Source organism: Manis javanica, chromosome 3 (genome assembly GCF_040802235.1).
Source record: "Manis javanica isolate MJ-LG chromosome 3, MJ_LKY, whole genome shotgun sequence".
Classification (NCBI taxonomy): domain Eukaryota; kingdom Metazoa; phylum Chordata; class Mammalia; order Pholidota; family Manidae; genus Manis; species Manis javanica.
This window is the reverse complement of record NC_133158.1, coordinates 44,120,241-44,143,034: the sequence shown is the minus strand read 5'-3', so window position 1 is coordinate 44,143,034 and position 22,794 is coordinate 44,120,241. Positions and strand designations below refer to the sequence as shown.

Genomic DNA, 22,794 nt, shown 5'->3' with positions numbered 1-22,794 from the left:
TGTTGAGATGTGTCGCTCATAGAATAGGTCACAGCTTTCAACCTGGCCAGCCATGCACACAGATAAGCTCAGTCCGGAAAGCTCTTGCCTTATTCAAGTTCCCTGATAAACTCCAATTTACCTCCTTAGCTCAGGATAGCTCTTCCTCAGTGACTCCCCAGATGTCCGTACAGGGCTTTAGCATCATGAAATGCTTGGCATGAAGCCAGAGAGCCAACCTGCAGTCTTATCTTGGTTATTTACTGATTATGGTTTGTGGACAAGCTCTTCATATGCTTTGCTTATCAGCTTTATGGATAATTCAAGGTAATTCAAAGCCTGACTTTGTAGGGAAAACTGAGACTCTAAGATGTTACTTTGTCCTTGGTCACAGAATTAGTTCACTGAGGAGCGAAAGTTCAAATCCTGTCTGTTTTATTTCAGGGGCTGGAAATAAGGTCGCAAACTAAAGTTATTAAGTATGCAGTAACCTAAATAAACTGGTTATTATACTGGATTATTTTACAGAATGGAGTTATTAAAGAGCAGACTATCTTCAGAGTTCGTTCATTCAATCAAGTGTAGGTCCATTTCAATTATCAGCTTGGGGGAGATGTAAAAGATCCAGCTGAGAAACATCTAACTGGAAACCACTCATTAATTCATTTATTCTCTCAAGAAGTGTTTATTAAGCACCTGCTATGTGTTTGACAACACGGTGTGTGCTGGGCATACAGCAATGAACATAATATGCCAGTCTCTGCTCATTGAAGCTTTCAAGTGTAGTCATAGAGAGCAGACTTCAAAAGAGCATAGCTGTGATTATTCTGTTATTCAATATTATTATTACTCCTACTATATGCTTCCAAAAGTGGTTCGGAACTAAAATTCAGATTTGCAAATTCGGCCAGAGTCAGAAGGACTAGTAGGCAGATAGCTCAAGTTAGGGCTTACCAAAGAAACAAATAAGCAAGGAAACAAACACAGATAACTTCAGGTGTCAAGGGCACTAAGAGAGGAAGGCGTCAGGATGAGGTTCCACCTGGTGCTGGTGGAATAGATCAAATTGGATGAAGCTGTGATTATTCACAGTTGACATTAGGTGGGGAAAGTGCCACGTCATAGCAGAAGTTTAAATCTTGCCTGAAACTGCATAAATGTTTACTAGATATGTAAATACCATTAACACTTAATAAACTGCCTTGCTTGAGCATTGCATTTTAAGCAAATTATAACAATCTGAACAGTTATAACAATTCACAGTCATCTCAGTTCGTAGCCTAAACCAGATGCTGAGAATTCAGGTATAATGATAAGGGCTCAGTAAAACGTCACAGTTGGCAAGCTACGGGGAGTGAGAAACTCAATATAAACTGTAGAGTGACTGAAGAACACAACACACACAGTAGCTGGGGACATATTCTGTGCCACGGCACACTGCCTTTAATCACCAGCTTTTTTGCAATTAATACAAAATCACAGTACAAAATTGAAGTAAGTGCATAATTAGGTACTCTGACTCATAAGTTGTAGTTAATACAGTAAATGGAAAAAGGATACATCTAAAATATTTTAAAACATATATAGAAAATACACCTATCCAAAGTAGTTAAAATAATAATTTCCATAATGATGAAAGATTTAGTTAGAGAGAAAGGTCATTTTCCCAGAATAACATCAAAAAGTCAGGTTTGTTATTTGTTATGCTTGCCACATTCCATCAGAATGCACTTCTTTAAACCAAATTAAATTATCAGACCAATTTGCCAATCAGTTCACTTCTCTGCACATTACATATATTGCCTCAATTCAGCCATGAAGCACAAGGGCACTACAGAAAAATACTTTCTCGACTTGTAAAGGGTCCAAAATCTTACATTTAACATCATTAAGATGTAAAATTGGAGATAAAAAGCTAACCAAGTGATTCAAAAACTCTTATACTGATGTTGGTAAAGCCAAATCACCTATTTGAGACATATATATGCCTTATTTTATATGGCTCATTGCATCACCTTTGAAGGTAAATTCTCTGAGTCTGGCTGACAGTGAGAGCTTATAATGTTACAGGAGCAGAAATTCTGCATGTGACCTGCACAGGTTTTGACCCAGCTTTCCGGCATGAAATATGGGAAAATCTGCTGGATGTCGCTTCTTGCCAGGTTTACTCACTTCATTCTCCACAATGGGGGGATTCCTTTCTCTGAGGCAGTTCAGAGCCATCAGATGCTACCAATACTAATTTGGACTCTTATTTTAAACCCTTAACAAGAATGTTAATTCAGGATGATATATTTCTGTCTTGCCAAGAATAATTGAATATTGTTCTTCATAGGGGAAAATAAGAGGTTTTTTTAATTTCCCCCTTCTGAGGGGAGTATGACATATTGAAAGAAACATGCATTGGGCATCAATCCTGGGTAATTAGCAGTGTTTTCTTGATCCAGTTTCTTTAACTCTATGATTCTACTTCTTCATGCCTAAGATGGAGGTGATGAAACACAATTCAGGAGAGTGCAAAGGGAGGTCTTTATATAACACGGCAGATGTAGACGCCCACATGGTTCACAGAAGCTGCTCAACTAGCTCAATTCCCTCCTCCGAACTTTCTTTCCCCCAAAGACCCATAATTCACTGAGAAAAATCAAACGCATCACATGAGCGTTGATTTGCACCGAGGCCCTGTTTGGATTGCCTGTGTGGTTTCATCAGCTCCACATTCTGTCATTTCTTTTCTAATGTGATTTACCCCAAGGGCCTCCAGACTGTGTTGACGGCACAGTCTCGCTGCTGAAAGAGCCTGCCCCAGGTCAACGTCTTCTGAGTTATAGTAACATTATTTTCATCTCTAGATCTCCTTTTCTCACCCACCTCCCTTTTTCCATTCTGTCTAGAAGTTTTCTCTTTTTCATGTCTTACCTGACTCATGAAATTTCCAAAAATTACATCTGTTATGGGAATGAGAATGCCTTGACCGATCTTTGAGAGTTCAGTCCCAGTTGCATGCCCATCCTAGGTGCCCCTATGCCCTCTGGCTGTGCCCAGGACCCATGCAGGCTGACAGCTCAGTACCGTCCAGTGAAATGCAAGTCATGACTCTAAAACCATGAGGCTGGTGAGCACGAGTGACCTGTGAGTCGATCACATCACTCCATGGCCTTTCCACCCACAGGACTGGTGATTCATCCAATTCTGCTACTTTACAACATGCTCTAGATTCCCTCTGTGATATAGTTCTCCACTCTGTTCACACAACACAATTAAACTTTTCCGGTACCCACTCCTGGGGCCTATTATTCAGGACTCTATAATGGAAGGTATCACAGTGTGACTCACATAAGCAAAGTGATCTACATACATGTCTATTTCCTCGAGTGACCCAGGATGCAGGCAATGCATCAAGCTTATCTTTTTTACTCCTCACAACTAGTGGAATAGAAAGTGCCTTGTACACTTTAATTGTATAATAGTTCTTGAAAATACCTATTTTGAAGGGATGATGACCCCATGTTGATGCTGTGCAATTTAGACAATCCTGAGGTTATGAGCAGAAAGAGAGATACATTCAGGATATAATGATGATGAGATGACAGGGACAAAGGTGAAGCTCTGTTTTACACTCTGATTAGCCTAGGGGCCCAGGACTTCGAATTAGTGGCTCTACTGAGCCATCTCTCCCCCTCCTAGTAGGCAAGTTGGGGAGATGAAGTCAGGACGAGCCTTGCTTATGCAGGTGTGGCCATCCATGCCAACTGTGCACTGCCAGGTGAGATTGTTCCCTGCAGCTCGGTGACTCCCAGGCAGGCAGCAGGCAGAGCTGCTCCCAGCTCACTGTGAATGAGGCTGCTGTTCCTGGAGCCTGTGCCTGATGGAGGAGGAAGAGCTTGAGGCTGAGATTCAGGAATGAGGACATTGTTGAAGCCAACAGGTGCAAAAGAAACCAGAGACTTCAGTATGTCCACATAACTGTGGGCTCCTTTGAAAGCCCTTCCTGGTCTCTCTCTCTAAGTTCCCTTTGGGGTTCAGTATAAACCTTTAACTGACACCCAGTCATTGACCTAGGAGCAGAAGGCCAGAGTGAACTGTCAGGGCTTTCCCTGGCTCTGCTACCAAGTGGGAAGGGCACGGAAGGAGAGAGGCATGGTCCCTGTGGTGTGGACATGACTTTTAGGGTCTAGCTCTACGATTTCCTTAAGGAGTTATATTTTGGACATATTTGTGACAGCCCAAGTTGTGTAAAACATAAAAAAAAAACCTGTAGAAAAGTATCTATTTTTCTCTAGGCATAGATTGGAGAGACATTTAAATTTCTGTGACTCAGTGGGAGATTGGGTGCACTTAGAAACATTTCTGCCCCTGAATCACCCAAGGCTGCTCAGATAGGAGGAGTCCCTGTTTGGCTTAGTGCTCTCCAAAGACAGGTGTTATAAGCAGAAAAGTGAGCTGAAGTTTTGGGAATTACTCAGCTATACCACATCCGAAATCATAAAGAAACATTTTCCTTCATGGACAGAAAACAATCGTGGGACCAAATCACCCATATATACCCCAATTTCAGCAAATCCTAGGTTCAAGGAAACTGTCATGACTTACAGGACTGTTTACAGTTAAGAACAAATAAACAGAAAAACAGAATCACATAGACCAAATTTCCCAATTCTCACTCAAGACAAGTGCTGACAATCTGTAATCCCTGCATGTCTGCCCCATGAGCGCCAGACCATTTTCTGCTGTGGACACTGCTGTGGTAAAACGCACCTTTTCTCCGATTATTTTGCAGTTTTTATAATGGCTTGGAACTGCTTCATTTTCTGGTGTTGTATCTTTTTTTTTTTAAGATTGGACTTTCTCCAGTTTTATTGAGAAATTATGGACCTGTACCACTGTTTAAGGTTAAATCCAACAGCATGATGGTTTGGTTTACATGTATTGTAAAATGATGATCACCATATGCCTAGTTAACATCTGTCATCTCACATAGGTAGAATAAAAAGAAAAGAAAATAAATTTCTCTTTGTGATGAGAACTTTGAGGCTCTATCCTCTTAACTTCCTGAGGTACAATATAGCAGGGTTAGCTAGGCCATCATGCTGGATATTACAGCCCTAGTATTTCTCTGTTGTGTAACTAGAAGTTTGTACCTTTGACCACCTTCCTCCAATGCCCCTCTGCCCTGTCTCTGGTAACCACAAATCTGATCTCTTTTTCTATGAGTGTGGTATTTTTGTTTGTTTTTAGATTCCACATATAAGTGAAATAGTACAGTAATTTTTTTTCTGTCCCACTTATTTCACTTAGCATAATGCCCTTTTTTAAAATTAAAGTATCATTGATATACAATACTATGATGGTTTCCAATACACAACACAGTGGTTCAACATTCATCTGTATTATCAAATCCTCACCTTCTTCAATGTGGTCACTCACTGTCCATCAACGTAGTAAGGTGTTATAGTCATTAACTGTATTCTCTGTGCTGTACTACCATCCCTATGACCAACCTATATTGTGATTGCAAATTATTGTGCCCCTTAATCCCCTTCTCTCTCCCCAACCGCCCCCCCTGGTAACCACTAGTCCCTTCTTCTTCAATGAACTAGAACAAATAGTTCTAAAATTCATATGGAACCTCAAGAGACTCTGAATATCCAAAGCAATCCTGAGAAAGAAGAACAAAGTTAGTGGGGATCACACTGTCTGATTTTTAAGCTCTACTACAAAGCCACAGTAATCAAAACAATTTGGCACTGGCACAAGAACAGACTCATACATCAATGGAATAGAATAGAGAGCCCAGATATAAACCTATGCACATATGGCTAATTAATTATGTGATAAAGGAGCCATGAATATACAATGGGGAAAAGACAGCCTCTTCAACAACTGGTGTTGGGAAAATTAGACAAAGAGAATGAAACTGGATAATTGTCCAACTCCATATAAAAAAGTAAATTCGAAATGGATCAAAGACCTGAATGTCAGCCATGAAACCATAAAACTCATAGAAGAAAACACAGGCAAAAATCTCTTGAATATAAACATGAGCAACTTTTTCCTGAACACATATTCTCAGGCAAGGGAAACCAAGTAAAAAATGAAAAAGTGGGACTACACCAAACTAAAAAGCTTCTGTACAGCAAAGGACACCATCATGAGAACAAAAAGGCATCCTACAGTATGGGAGACTATTCATAAAAAATTTATTCAATGAGGGGTTAACATCCAAATTACATAAAGAACTCATATGCCTCAACACCCAAAAAACAACCTATTTAAAAAATGGGCAGAGCATAGTGCCTTTTTGTTTCATACATGTAGTTGCAAATGGTAGGATTTCCTCATTTTTTATGGCTGAATAATATTCCATTGTATATTTTATATATATACATTAATATGTATTATACATATATTATATACACACATACCAAAACTTATTTACCCATTTACCCATTGAAGGATATTTATTAAGTTGTTTCCATATCTTGGCTATTATAAATAATGCTGCTATGTACATGGGGGTGCAGATATCTTTTCAAGTTACTGTTTTCATTTCTTTTGGATATATTCCCAGAAGTGGAATTTCTGGGTCATATGCTAGTTCTCTTTTTAATTTTTGGAGGAGCCTCCATACTGTTTTCTACAGTGGCTGTACCAATTTACAATTTCACCAACAGTGCACATGGGTTCCCTCTTCTTCACATCCACACCAGCATTTGTTATCTCTTGACTTTTGGATGGTGGTCATTGTAACAGATGTAAAGTGATATCTCATTGTGGTTTTCATTTGTGTCTCCCTAATGACTAGTGGTGTTGAGCATCTTTTCATGTACCTGTTGGCCATTCATATATCTCCCTGGAAAAATGTCTTTTCAGGTCCTTTGCCCATTTTTAATTGGATTATTATTTCTTCGCTTTTGAGTTGTATGGATTCTTTATATATTTTGGATATTAACCCCTTATCTGACATGTGGTTTGTAAGTTTTTTTCCTTCCAATAGGTTGTCTTTCACTTGTTGATGGTAATGTTATTTTTCTATCATTTTTCTATGATACATAGATATATACAGACACATCATTTTATATGACACATATAAAATGAAACACATATCATTTTTTCTATGTAGAATTATTATCTTCATTTCTTCAATAAAAATTCCAATGTGGCCAATGACATGTTAGGCTTTTTTCAATGATTAGAACTGAATTACATAATATTTGTATGGTAAATATGATTTGTAATTCTTTCTAAGTTAATCAAATAAACCAGTAACAAATTCTCAGGAATAGTAAATGTTGTCACCAACTCTACTTCCTTATAGGTATTTATAAAACATAGACAAGTGTTTTAGAAGAGTGTATAAGAGTTCATAGTTCCCATGGCAAAGGGGTAAGGAAGGTAGGGACCTCATTCATTTGAAAAGTTCGCATAACAGATTATGAAAGATTAAAAACCTTAAATAAGTAGTTCAACAATTCAAATGGAGACTGTGTGCCCCTTACTAATCATATGCTAATGGAGACATTAATCCTCTATTTCCCTGATGGTCCTGTTTACCCACACGGTCCCAGTTGTCACCTTGATGCTCTTTATTCCCTAATCTACATTTTCAAATAAAAACTCCTTTTCCAGCTTCATGCCTACTTGGTCAGTTGTTCACTAATGTCTTCATCTTAACAGCCTAGAAGCAACCGGAATCCCAAGCCAAACATATCGTGTTTCCCTTTAACCCAAGCTTTACCTTCAGTTTTCTATTCCTTTTAGTGTTGGAAAATTGTGCAGCTGCAGGAAGTGCCCAGTAACAAAAGCGTCTAGTTGTGCATTACTCTCTACCTCCAGCACTTCAGTGGGTCTCTGGGTCTTATCTGCTCCACTTGCCCATATCTCTTGTGTCTGATTCCTTTTTTCCAAACACACAACCATCACCTCTTTTTAAAACTTTTTAAATTGTGTCCTAAACTTACATTCTTTTTTTTTTTTTCTGCACTGCAATCCATCTTATTATATACCTCAACCAGATTGATTTTCCTAAAACACAGTTTTGCATGTTCCACTGATTCAACTACCTCTCTGCCTTTAGGGTCAAGCAGGAGGTACCAAATGCTACTAGATCTGATTCTGGGCCCTGTGCCAACTCATGCTGTCTGCCTACGTGTATCCTTTGCCTCAGCTGTACTGGCTCTGAATGTTAGGGACTGAACCCTGTCCCTACTTCTGTCCCTACGCCCTGTACCGTCTTGTAGTGTGAAAACCCAACTCAGCTGTAACTGCGATGGAGACGTTTTCAGGCTCCAGCTCCCTTTGGGACTCAACAAAGTTCCCTTTGAAACCTTTGACTCTAGACTTCCCACCCCACTTCACGTCCAGAGCTGGCCAGATGTCCATCCTCTCCATTTCTCAAACATCTCATAAGCATTTCTTTGATGGTGCTGTGCTGAAATCAGGGTTCTTCTTATTTGTCCACCTGCTCTTCTCCCACAGCTGGTTGCAATGTTTCACACCCTCTGCTGCTTCTTTCCCCAGACATCTGCTCCTTCCTCCCATGTCTGAGTTGTTTCTCTGCAGCTCCCTGCACTGGCCCCAGCCTCTTGCTCTCATTAACAGGAGAGACACAGATATGACATCTGTGAGTAAATTAAAGAAATCATAGGAATCAAAGGACAAAAGAGATCCTTTGGATGAAAATCACTTTGATGACCACGGTCTAGTCCAGTCATGCTACTGTCAGACACTGCGACGGTTTTCATTTCTTATTTGAAATGTTGAATGAATGTTATTATAGGAAATGGGAGTGAGCAATGTAATGAAAAATATTTTTTATGGAAACATATCTAGGATGCAGATCTTTTGACATCTACGTAAGTGGTAGGAGATGATGTACATGGAGACATGTGGCCCAGATTTCTTTTCAAGAAAGGACATGTGCCCCAGATTCCGGGAGGGATGTCAGGTGGCTGCCTTCCATTATCAGCCACTTCAAAGACTGTCCCAGCTGCAGAGATCCATGTCACCAAGGATGGGCCCTTCCTGAGGGGCCTACATCGACTGACTGGCTAAGGAAGATGGTTTTGTCCCTGCTCAGGACAGCTCGGAAGGCCATTCTTTCTGCACAGCGCCCTGTGGGTGGGATGAGGCTGACATCCACCTGCACTTCAGCTCATCCTCTCCCTGGGCCTGATCTCTTTTCCTGTCCCCCCACCCCACAGCTGTCCTGCACCAAGGCAGTCCCTGGCAATACCCTGCACACTAAACTCCAGGAAGCAGACTGCCACCTGCAACAGTTTGCTTCATCAGAAGTAAAACATGGATTCGCTATTCATAATACAACCAGGCCTATTGGAAAGTACTGCCTCTGTATACAGCCTCCACCCATCCACTTTGCCTTTCTTCACTTGGGTTGTGACCAGAGGGGTGTGATCATATGTACTGATTCTCTCTTAACAAGACCCTCTGTCTATGATTAACAGTTATCACCCTATTCTCCTGCAGAACAGAAAAGGGATGGTAGGAGCAAGGAAAAAATAGTTGGAAAGTTCCATTTTAAGATCGCTGCTCTTTACCTAAAAAACGTCTGTGCTCATTTGTTTCTTTTCACTCATTTACCTCCCCCAGGTTCAGCCAGTGTCCAGAACTGAGACGTTGCCTTTACCTTTAATGTGGGTGGGTTATACATATTCACAAGCGCAGTTAAGTGTGAATCAAATAGAACTAAAATGAGAAAATGTTCAGTGCTAATATCAGAATTTGAACTCAAGGAATCTCAAAAGATTCAATTCAGAAATACATGAAAGCATGACAAATATCAATCAAAACACACATTGTAGAAACATCCAAGAACCGCACTCCACCTACACTGGATAAAGGGTTCCCAGTAGGTGAAGCTGAAGGCATAGGGCTCAGTAGCTGAATACCAGCCAACAGGGTAGCATAAGATGGCGTAATAATAGTGATGTAAAAATAGTGTAACTTTGGAACAAACTAGGGATAAGAACAGGTAACTCTTCTATGATTTTTAAACAAGGGATTTTGGACTGCCAGGGTGTGAGAACTGAAAAGCCATAAACATGACAATGTAAGTGGAAAGGTTAAAAAAAAATTTTTTAAAAATTGTTTAAAATTACCCATTTTGTCTATGGGAGAAAATATAATTAAAACTTATTAGGAAGAAAAGAATTATTTACAATTACCCATTTTGTCCATGGGAGAAAATACAATTAAAACCTGTTAGGAAGAAAAAAGTCCTTAAGGTATGACATAAAATTGTAATGAAAAGAAAAAGGAACTTTTATTTTTATCAGCTGGAAAAATGCAAATTAGACATAAAGAAGAAAAAAGACAACCGGTTGAAATTGGGGATGAAAAACACTAAGACCAACTGTGAGAAGCATGAGAGTATCTCCTTCCAGAGCACTTTTAAGAAAAATAGGTCACCTATACTGTGTTCAGCCAGATGCCTGCAGGGGGATATGGTGGAAGGAACCAGGTGGTTTCTTGAAGTGATTATGGTTTTTAATCATACGAGGTGCTTCTCCAAGGTTTCTCATGGAAAGTGTTTTATCGACATAATCATATTATGTTGAAATAAACAGCATTTCTTTAACATTGAAAAATGATGGACAACTTGAGAATTCATGAGAACTGCTCTGCTATATTTAATACTTGGAGTCTCTTCAGACTAAAGAAAATGGCAACATGTTTATGTAGAAGTCTTGGTAGTGAAACTAAGTGGTTTGCTGATGAACCCAAATGAACCTGAATCTCTAATATTTAAAGAAAAGCCATTTGACTCATTATAGCATCAAGAAAGTGAAACATAGCTCAGGGTTTACCACTCCCAAAGGGGGAGAAAAGACTCTTCCAGATGCGTGCAACTATTCCATTTTTGTTTATATGGACTACTGATGGAAGCAAAGCCATATGACTCTGACCTGAGGTGATGACAGCCTGGATGAATGACAGGGACAACCAGATGCATAGAATCACTCGTATTCATTTGAAAACATTCTCTTTGCAGTTAGCTTCTTCACAAGGATTGTTAGAGATAGCAGGGTATTAACTTGAGAAGTATGTTCCATGACCTTGACATAGAAAGGTCAGCCTTATTTAGAACCTTGGTTATTATCTATACCTGACTTGAAGTGGATGATTTTTTTGGAGCAAAATGCTGAAATATGTCATAGTGAAGACAACGGTACCAAAAGGTAGTTATGATATTTCCACAAAGCTGTAAGTCAATTAAATTATTTTGACAAATTTCAGGGCACTAAATTAGTGGTGTAATGAAGGAGCAATACTGCTACATGCCTAAAAATGGACCAATAAAATAGCTGTCCCTTTATATTCTATCCACACAAAATTCCCATCAGCAAACATCCACAGAACGGATTGTAAGGACCACTCTCTGCTCTTTCAGGATGGCTGTGTCCAGTGCAAGTCTCCTCAATTCTCTGTCTCAATTTCCTCAGGCTGAGGAATCAGACAAAATGGCTCTCAGCACTGACATGTTCTGATTCCTTGAGTGAAGAGTACACAGCGACATATTCCAGGTATTTTTGTCACTTGCAGACAGATAACTTAAAACAATTCAGGTCTGTAAAACCAAGATACTTTGTTTCCATGCCTCAATGAATCCTCATAACAAACAGCTTGCTCTTTCTTGAATGATTAACACATTTTGTGGCTAAACTGAATAGTTAGTAAAAGGAAATTCACATGCATGAGATAGGATTGCAGCCTATGTATGACCACTTGCTATCAACAGAGCTGATAAACCTAATTATCTGACAGTACTTCAGTGATTCTATCTAGTGCAAAGTAAAGAGAGAGAATAAGAAATAGGGAGTAAATGGAAAATATGGAACTACTGATTTAACTAAAATCTAAAATGACTAAAATTATTTTTGATATAAGATTAAACACGTATGTGTTAAACATGCATCAAAAGTCATACACATGCACTGGATTAAAAACTGATTTCAGGCAATATCAAAAAACAAAAGCTACAGAAAAACAGGAGTTGAAGAATTGGGAAAAGCTCTCCCAGGGAAATGTGCAATAAAGAAGCAAGAAGAGTAATTTTCAAGCACATAATAGAAAATTCAAGTAAAAAAAATCAGAGATTATAGGAGAAAACAGGTAAATCAACAATTACATTTGGCAATATTAACACCCAGATTCATAATTAACCAATGAAGGAACTAATAATCCCCCCAAAAATCTAGAGATAAAACACAATATAATTATTAAATTTAATTGGACACATATTTTAGGCCCAACAAATATGAAAAACAAACTTAAAAAAAACAGATGAAACAGTCATAGAGAAAGCTTCAATATATTTCACAGATGTAAAATTGCCTCTAACCACAACACCATGTCATCTTGGCATATGAGGATAAGTGGAAAGCATGGGTCATTTAATAAATGGTATGAGGAAAACCGACTCAATATCTAGAGAAAGAAGAAATTGGACACCCCCTTCTACTATATCTGCAACTCTCAATGTGCATTGAAGACCTGAATGTGGGCACTGGAAATATAAACAGAGTAAATACAGAAAAAAGAATATAGGCATGTACTTTTTGTAAGCTCAGAGACTTTGTAATCAAGATCCCCATAAAAACAATCAAAGACAAAGTTAAGAGACAGAGACAGTCTTGGAAAAGCTACTCATGAGCATTTCTAAGTAACAAGAGATTCACATTTACATTGAATAACTACGACAAAGCAGAAAGAAATAGCAGGAAGGCTAATGGACAAATGGGTAAAGGAAATGCACAGAGGGGAGACCCAAATATCTAATGAGAGTATGAAGAGCTGCTCAATGTCAGTGATAATGGGATAAAAACAAATTAAAATAAAATGCTACTCTCTATCCATTAGATTTGCAAAAGCTGAAAAGGCAGATACTATCAATTACTAGAAAAGATATGGGGAAATGTGACCTCTCATGCATGGCTGGTGGCAGTATAAAGGGGCATTTTGGAGGCTGTGATGCAGTTACTAGTGAAATTATGATACATTCTATGATCCAACAATTCTAACTCTGGTCCTGTACTTAATACATGGGAACATCTGCAGGGATATGCACTGTGCATTATGTACAGAGCCAAAGAGCTGGAGGACCACCTAAGTGTTAACTTTCCATGTGTTTATTATATACATTTTTATACATATCTTAATGACACAGAAAGTATACTTAAAACAAATGTATTATGTATATATAAATATGTGCCTATGTGACAAATAGACACCAGAACTGGTAGATGGTTAAAAAAAGAAAAGGATCAATTAAAATAAAACCAAAAGGAACTTGCATGGCTGGATGATAACTATGGTGTGATATAAACAAAATACTGACAAAACAAAATAGATACCTACTGACCAGTCAGCAGCACCTCCAGCACCTTCATTCATTCATGAACCCAATGGAGGGATTCAACAGTGGGACATGGGTCACAAAAAAGAAGTCTTATTTTCAGGATGGAGGGAACACTCTTACCCTCATTTAGACATCAAAATGCTTAGAAGACTGTTTCTCTACGAGTAGAGAGAGCCCTCAGTGTGTCCTACAGAGGAAAGGGGTAGCTGAATAGTGTGTTAGAAAACAGTAGAACAAGTGGGTGTGAGAGGCGGCCAGGCAGAGGGCAGCGGTGCACTGCTGTCCCCATCTCGTAGGCCTCTGTGGAGAAGGGGGAGGGTTGTTCAGGGCTTCCCTGGAGGGAATAATGGAACCAGAAAGGCAGGAAAGAGCTAGAGAAGGTAGATTCATATTCAACAGGGAGAAGAACTCTCTGGTGCTCATGGCCATGTGGAATTGGGAGGGGCTTAGAGATGAGTGGACACTGCCCAGACCATGTGCAGACAGTCTGGAAAAATGTGGGTACACAGTCACGGGGAAGGTTGAGAATCACATGGTGATCTTGTCCAGATGAACTCCAAGTTCCCTGAGGTTCTATCACTGTATCTTCTGTTTATATGATATATGTACCTATTTATGTCAATCTACACATGAATATGATACAGATATTTATACAGATTTTAACCCATGAATGTACATTTATACATGAATATATTTATATAAATACATATAATACCTATAAATATTATTATTATTTTTAAATTTTATTTTGGTATCATTAATCTAAAATTACATGAAGGACATTATATTTACTAGGCTCCCCCCTTCACCAAGTCCCCCCCACATGCCCGTTCACAGTCACTGTCCATCAACATAGTAAGATGCTATAAAATCACTACTTGTCTTCTCTGTGTTGCACAGCCCTCCCCATAACCCCCCACACTATACATGCTAATCGTAATGCACCCTTTCTTTTTTTCCTGCCCTTATCCTTCCCTTCCCACCTGTCCTCCCCAGTCCCTTTCCCTTTGCTAACTATTAGTCCATTCTTGGGTTCTGTGCTTCTGCTGCTGTTTTGTTCCTTCAGTTTTCTTTTGTTCTTATACTCCACATATGAGTGAAATCCTTTGGTACTTGTCTTTCTCCGCCTGGCTTATTTCACTGGGCATAATACCCTCTAGCTCCATCCATGTTGTTGCGAATGGTAGGATCCGTTTTTTTCTTATGGCTGAGTAATATTCCATTGTGTATATGTACCACATCTTCTTTATCCGTTCATCTACTGATGGACATTTAGGTTGCTTCCATATCTTCGCTATTGTAAATAGTGCAGTGATAAAAATAGGGGTGCATCTGTCTTTTTCAAACTGGAGTGCTACATTCTTGGGGTAAATTCCTATAAGTGGAATTCCTGGGTCAAATGGTATTTCTATTTTGAGCATTTTGAGGAACCTCCATACTGCTTTTCACAATGGCTGAACTAATTTACATTCCCACCAGCAGTGTAGGAGGGTTCCCCTTTCTCCACAACCTTGCCAACATTTGTTGTTGTTTGACTTTTGGATGGTAGCCATCCTTACTGGTGTGAGATGATATCTCATTGTGGTTTTAATTTGCATTTCTCTGATGACTAGCGATGTTGAGCATCTTTTCATGTGTCTGTTGCCCATCTGAATTTCTTCTTTAGAGAACTGTCTATTCAGCTCCTCTGCCCATTTTTTAATTGGGTTATTTGCTTTTTGTTTGTTGAGGTGTGTGAGCTCTTTATATATTTTGGATGTTAACTCTTTATCGGATCTGTCATTTACAAATATATTCTCAAATACTGTAGGATACCTTTTTGTTCTATTGATGGTGTCCTTTGCTGTACAGAAGTTTTCAGCTTGATATAGTCCCATTTGTTCATTTTTGCATTTGGTTCCTTTGCCCAGAGAGATATGTTCAAGAAGAGGTCACTCATGTTTATGTCTAAGAGATTTTTTGCCTATGTTTCTTTCTAAGAGTTTTATGGTTTCATGATTTACATTCAAGTCTTTGATCCATTTCAAATTTACTTTTGTGTATGGGGTTAGACAGTGTCCAGCTTCATTCTCCTACATGTAGCTGTCCAGTTTTGCCAGCATCATCTGTTGAAGAGACTGTCATTTCCCCATTGTATGTCCATGGCCCCTTTATCGAATATTAGTTGACCATATATGTTTGGAGTCTCTATTCTGTTCCACTGGTCTGTGGCTCTGTTATTGTGCCAGTACCAAATTGTCTTGATTACTGTGGCTTTGTAGTAGAGCTTGAAGTTGGGGAGTGAGATCCCCCCCACTTTATTCTTCCTTCTCAGGATTGCTTTAGCTATTCTGGGTCTTTGGTGTTTCCATATGAATTTTTGAACTATTTGTTCCAGTTCATTGAAGAATGCTGTTGGTAGTTTGATAGGGATTGCATCAAATCTGTATATTGCTTTGGGTAGGATGGCCATTTTGACAATATTAATTCTTCCTAGCCAGGAGCATGGAATGAGTTTCCATTTGTTAGTGACCTCTTTAATTTCTCTTAAGAGTGTCTTATAGTTTTCAGGGTAAAGGTCTTTCACTTCCTTGGTTAGGTTTATTCCTAGGTATTTTATTCTTTTTGATGCTATTGTGAATGGAATTGTCTTCCTGATTTCTCTTTCTATTAGTTTATTGTTAGTGTATAGAAAAGCCACATATTTCTGTGTGTTAATTTTGTATCCTGCAACTTTGCTGAATTCCGATATTACTCTAGTAGTTTTGGAGTGGAGTCTTTGGGGTGTTTTATGTACAATATCATGTCATCTACAAATAGTGACAATTTAACTTCTTCTTTACCAATCTGGATTCCTTGTATTTCTTTGTTTTGTCTAATTGCCGTGGCTAGGACCTCCAGTACTATGTTGAATAACAGTGGGGATAGTGGGCATCCCTGTCTTGTTCCTGATCGCAGAGGAAAAGCTTTCAGCTTCTCGCTGTTCAGTATGATGTTGGCTGTGGATTTATCATATTTGGCCTTTATTATGTTGAGGTACTTGCCCTCTATACCCATTTTGTTGAGAGTTTTTATCATGAATGGATGTTGAATTTTATCAAATGCTTTTTCAGCATCTATGGAGATGATCATGTGGTTTTTGTCTTTCTTTTTGTTGATGTGGTGGATGATGTTGATGGATTTTCAAATGTTGTACCATCCTTGCATCCCTGGGATGAATCCCACTTGGTTATGGCGTATGATCCTTTTGATGTATTTTTGAATTCAGTTTGCTAATATTTTGCTGAGTATTTTTGCATCTATGTTCATCAGGGATATTGGTCTGTGGTTTTCTTTTTTGGTGGGGTCTTGGCCTGGTTTTGGTATTAGGGTGATGTTGGCTTCATAGAATGAGTTTAGGAGTATTCCCTCCTCTTCTATTTTTTGGAAAACTTTAAGGAGAATGAGTATTATGCCTTCTCTGTATTTCTGATAAAATTCCGAGGTAAATCCATCTGGCCTGGGGGTTTTGTTCTTTGGTAGTTTTTTGATTACTGCTTCAATTTCATTGCTGGTAATTGGTCTCTTTAGATTTTCTGTTTCTTTCTGGGTCAGTCTTGGAAGGTTGTATTTTTCTAGGAAGTTGCCCATTTCTCCTAGGTTTCCCATCTTGTTAGCATATAGGTTTTCATAGTATTCTCTAATAATTCTTTGTATTTCTGTGGGGTCCGTCGTGATTTTTCCTTTCTCATTTCTGATTCTGTTGATGTGTGTTGACTCTCTTTTCCTCTTAATAAGTCTGGCTAGAGGCTTATCTATTTTGTTTATTTTCTCAAAGAACCAGCTCTTGGTTTCATTGATTTTTGCTATTGTTTTATTCTTCTCAATTTTATTTATTTCTTCTCTGATCTTTATTATGTCCCTCCTTCTGCTGACCTTAGGCCTCATTTGTTCTTTTTTTTCCAATTTCGATAATTGTGACATTAGACCATTCATTTGGGATTGTTCTTCCTTTTTTAAATATGCTTGGATTGCTATATACTTTCCTCTTAAGACTGCTTTTGCTATGTCCCACAGAAGTTGGGGCTTAGTGTTGTTGTTGTCATTTGTTTCCATATATTGCTGGATCTCCATTTTGATTTGGTCATTGATCCATTGATTATTTAGGAGCGTGTTGTTAAGCCTCCGTGTGTTTGTGAGCCTTTTTGCTTTCTTTGTACAGTTTATTTCTAGTTTTATGCCTTTGTGGTCTGAAAAGTTGGTTGGTAGGATTTCAATCTTTTGCAATTTACTGAGGCTCTTTTTGTGGGCTATGTAGTATGTGGTCTATTCTGGAGAATGTTCCATGTGCACTGGAGAAGAATGTGTATCCTGTTGCTTTTGGATGTAGAGTTCTGTAGATGTCTATTAGGTCCATCTGTTCTAGTGTGTTGTTCAGTGCCTCTGTGTCCTTACTTATTTTCTGTCTGGTGGATCTGTCCTTTGGAGTGAGTGGTGTGTTGAAGTCTCCCAGTATGAATGCATTGCATTCTATTTCCTCCTTTAATTGTGTTAGTATTTGTTTCACATATGTTGGTGCTCCTGTATTGGGTGCATATATGTTTATAATGGTTATATCCTCTTGTTGGACTGAGCCCTTTATCATTATGTAATGTCCTTCTTTATCTTTTGTTACTTTCTTTATTTTGAAGTCTATTTTGTCTGATACTAGTATTGCAACACCTGCTTTTTTCTCTCTGTTGTTTGCATGAAATATCTTTTTCCATCCCTTGACTTTAAGTCTGTGCATGTCTTTGGGTTTGAGGTGAGTCTCTTGTAAGCAGCATATAGATGGGTCTTGCTTTTTTATCCATTCAGTGACTCTATGTCTTTTGATTGGTGCATTCAGCCCATTTACATTTAGGGTGATTATTGAAAGGTATGTACTTATTGCCATTGCAGGCTTTATGTTTGTGGTTACCAAAGGTTCAAGGTTAGCTTCTTTACTATCTTACTGTCTAACTTAACTCACTTATTGAGCTATTCTAAATATCGTCTGATGATTCTTTATTTTCTTTTCTTCTCTCCCTTCTTATTCCTCCTCCTCCCTTCTTCATATGTTGGGTGTTTTGTTCTGTGCTCTTTTTAGGAGTGCTCCCATCTAGAGCAGTCCCTGTAAGACACCCTGTAGAGGTGGTTTGTGGGAGGCAAATTCCCTCAATTTTTGCTTGTCTGGGAATTGTTTAATCCCTTCTTCATATTTAAATGATCATTGTGCTGGATACAGTATTCTTGGTTCGAGGCCCTTCTGTTTCATTGCATTAAGAATATCATACCATTCTCTTCTGGCCTGTAAGGTTTCTGTTGTGAAGTCTGATGATAGCCTGATGGGTTTTCCTTTGTAGGTGACCTTTTTTTTCTCTCTGGCTGCCTTTAATACTTTGTCCTTGTCTTTGATCTTTGCCATTTTAATTATTATGTGTCTTAGTGTTGCCCTCCTTGGGTCCCTTGTCATGGGATTTCTGTGTGTTTCTGTGGTCTGATAGGCCATTTCCTCCCCTAGTTTGGGGAACTTTTCAGCAATTATTTCTTCAAAGACACTTTCTATCCGTTTTTCTCTCTCTTCCTCTTCTGGTACCCCTATAATGCGGATATTGTTCCATTTCGATTGGTCACACAGTTCTCTTAAAATTGTTTCATTCCTGGACATCCTTTTATCTCTCTCTGCATCAGCTTCTCTGCATTCTTGTTCTCTGTTTTCTAGTCCATTAATGGTCTCTTGCATCTCGTCCATTCTGTTTTGAAGTCCTTCCAGAGCTTGTTTTATTTCTGTATTCTCCCTCCTCAGTTCTTGCATATTTCTCTGTAAGTCCATCAGCATGGTTATGCATTTTGTTTTGAATTCTTTTTCAGGAAGACTGGTTAAATCTATCTCCTCAGGTTCCTTCTCTGGGGAAGATGTAGAAGATGTTGAAGCTGTCTGGGTTAGTCTTGTCTGGATCAAATTTTTTTGCCTTTTCATGTTGATAGGTGCAGTGGAGTGCTACTGATGCGTCTATCAGCTGGGAGAGTCAAGTCTCTTTCCACTTGGCTCCTGGCCTTTCTTTACTGGGACAACTGTGACCCCTAGTCGCTTGTGTTGGGCAATTGCGTGTAGACTGGGTCTCTGTATCTTGCCTGGCCGGTATGGAGGAAGCTCCCTCGCTGTGAGCATGGCCAGCCTCAGGCTGCTGCTCTGCTATGGCGGGACCCCAGAGTGGTAATGGATGGGGGGCTGTTTGGCTGTTTACCTCTGTGAGGGGTCTCAGAGCTGTTGCCCAGGGGGTTAGTGTGCCCGGAGTTCCCTGGAATTTCCAGCTGCTGGACTGTGACCCAGGATGCTTCCATCCAGCGGTGGGGTCCCTGTTACTTTAAGACTTTCAAAAAGCACTCACTTTTCTTTGTCACAGGGGCACCAGCTTCGGGACCCGCTCACATGTCCTACTGTCCTGCTTCCCTAGTTTCTAGCACCCCACGTATGCACTGTGTCTGTGCTCTGGTGCTGGGTGTTTAGCAGTCCTGGGCTCCCTCTCGCTCCCTGCTCCGACTCCTCTCCTCTCATTGGGAGCTGGGGTGAGGGGTGCTCGGGTCCCGCTGGGCTGCGGCTTGTATCTTACCCCTTTCACCAGGTGCTGGGTTCTCACAGGTGTGGATGTAGTCTGGCTATTGTCCTGTGTCTTCTGGTCTCTCTTTTAGGATTAGTTGTATTTGTTGTATTTTCAAAAATATATATGTTTTTGGGAGGAGATTCCCACTGTCCTACTCACACCACCATCTTGGCTCCACCTCTCCCTATAAATATTATTTATGTCATATGTACATGTGTATAAGCTATATAATTCTGCTTGGAAAGGAGAGACAGTGAAAGTTCACCACTTGGTCAGCCTTTCTTCATTGCACTGGGATATTAAATTACACAAGAGAATAAAAATTCCAATTTGAAATCATCAGTAACCACAAAAGGATTCCACATTTAGTGTGACCCCTTTATGTTCCCATTCTAAATCTATTTTCTCCCATATTAATCATCATAGAAACTATGCATCTTATAAGTGACTAAAATTTATGGCCATACAAGACCCCAGCAAACAGGACTCCGTATTAAACATTGCTGCATTTTAATGAGGCACCTAGAAGAGAAAAACCACCTTGAAATGCAATGTTTTCTATCAACAGTGACATAAGTGACTCCAGTAGCTAGAGAGCAGGAGAGTGCACAGAAGTGATCAAGAGAAGACCACCCACTCCTTACGGCCGGGTTTGGAACCCAGTGAAAGCTGGTGGTGCTCTGGTTGGAAGAGCAAGTGAGCAAATGTGGGGATGTGGGACGGGGAGCACCACCCAGCTTGTCTCTGGGCACAGAGCTGTACCTCAGCCTGTGCCAGGTGACACCAGCTCTCAGGAGCCCTGAAGAATGACACCATTGGAAGGCGGCCCTCCTGGCTGCTCACCCAGTGATGGGAGGAGAGCAGACCACTCTCAGCGCAGTTTGAATTTAGCATCATTTCCCCAACTGCACCAACAGCAATACTGCAGGATGCAGCATAGGACAGAAAGCCGTGGGGGAAGCAGAATTTTTATGTCAAACTGTGCAGCACCTTGTCCCAGTTAGGGGACAAAGTACAAAGATAGCACAGATTGCCAATGACACCTGAATTTTCTTGAGGTTAGAGCAGGGCATGATAAAAATTTGTCTTCAATTAGAATGGGAAGTGTGGCAAATATAAAAATGAAGTGCTATAGGAAAGCTAATGTGTGGGATCCCCAATGGTGCATTTTTAGCACCATCACCTCATCTCATTACTAGCAAACTTTAATATTAAAAGCCCATATAATTCTGAAAATTTGGTGTTTCTTACACACTCTTGCCCAGTTACAGTTTCAACCACCTGCCTCCATGAACTATAGCCCTCTAAATCCGTATGTCAGGGGTTCCATGGTCTGAATCCAGAATGGCGGTCCACAGACACTTTTAGCAAGCCTTACCCTTCAGACGACTTGCCTAAGCCACTCATGTTTAGTAGGTTCCCTAGCTCAGCCTCTCCATCCTCCAGACTAGAACTTCATAGTCTTTGTGGGTCCTTACCTCTTCTTGCTTACCAAATGCATTCCTTCCTTCTTGTCTCTTCCATGTAAATGTGACCATCTCTCTGTCTCTGGCATTATGTCATCAGCATCTCATGTCCTGACTTTAAATAATCTCCTTGCTCCAAGAAACCCAAGTCTCTTCCTGGGTTATCTGCCTTCATTATCTCCTCACTTTAACCCTGGCTTCCCACTGCAACACCAATTAGTTTTCTAAAACACACCATGGGGTTGCACTGGATCCTAAAGAGTGTATTTGAGTCTTGAATACATTACTGGGCAACTTTGAGCAAGTCTCCTGCTCTCTCTTATTCTGTTTCTCTGATGATTCTTTATCTACATTACAGCCACTGTGAGTATTAATTAAGATTACACATATCAAAGTGTTTTGTAAACTATAAAGTTTTATATAAATATAAATAGAAGGTGACATTTTTATACAGCAGCCAATTAACTTTCCTGGCAGTGTTGGTCCCTAGCAATTAGAATAGTCAATTAGGCACTATTCAAGTTCAATATAGCACCTGACATGAGAAAGCAAAATCTTGGCAACGTGTTAAATGTAATGCGGCTTGTTAAATTGAAATGACGTGAAAGAAGGGGTTTTAACTTTATTTTCTCCCTCCATGGCTGAAGGTAGCAAAACTGTGCTGCTGGCGAGCTTACTTCAGAACGGCTGATGTTTCAGGTATTTGCAATGTTATTTACATCAATTTTTGAGATTTTCTTCAAATTTCCCAATATGCTACGAAATAAACAAAGGGTCATGACTATTACTGAAAAAGATATGACTAAAAAATAGTATTGTTCCAAGTGTCATCTAACTCTAAACACTCACGCACACAGAGGCCACTCTATTCAGGGTCAAAGAAGAACTTCTTAGAATCAAGATAAATAGGGTTTGATATCACAGTGTACCACATTATTGATGGTAAAAAAGTGGCCCATTTCCAAAGGTAGCCAACTTTTGAGGCATTCATATTCCATCTTGTAAAATTTTCACCGTGTAGTCTAACGGGAAAGATAATGGAGCTATATTTGTGTGAGTAAAATAAGGAAGACTGTCTTTCAGTCTGGAAATGCAGGGAGATCCAAGCTTCTGTCTTTCCCTGTAATTCATTTGATTCCTTATCTTTCCTCTGATCATGATTTTTATCATAATTGAAATTAGTCAGGGTTATTAAATTTTCTAAAGCTTTGATGGACTAGCATCCTGACCACTGGAGAATGATTTAATTTATATATTTCATTTCAAAACATTTTAAAATTCAAATTTAAATGTTCAGAAGTCAATTTGTTTATGACTTTTCTAATGACATCTGAATAGAGACTAAGATCATTAACAGTGTATAACTGTTACATATATCGAAAGTTAG

General features: G+C 39.4%; 1 protein-coding gene across 2 annotated transcripts in view; it reads right to left on the bottom strand.

Moving 5' to 3' along the window:
- DSCAM (DS cell adhesion molecule) overlaps window positions 1-22,794 on the bottom strand; it is a 718,205-nt gene that overhangs the window by 261,627 nt on the left and 433,784 nt on the right. The window lies entirely within an intron of this gene.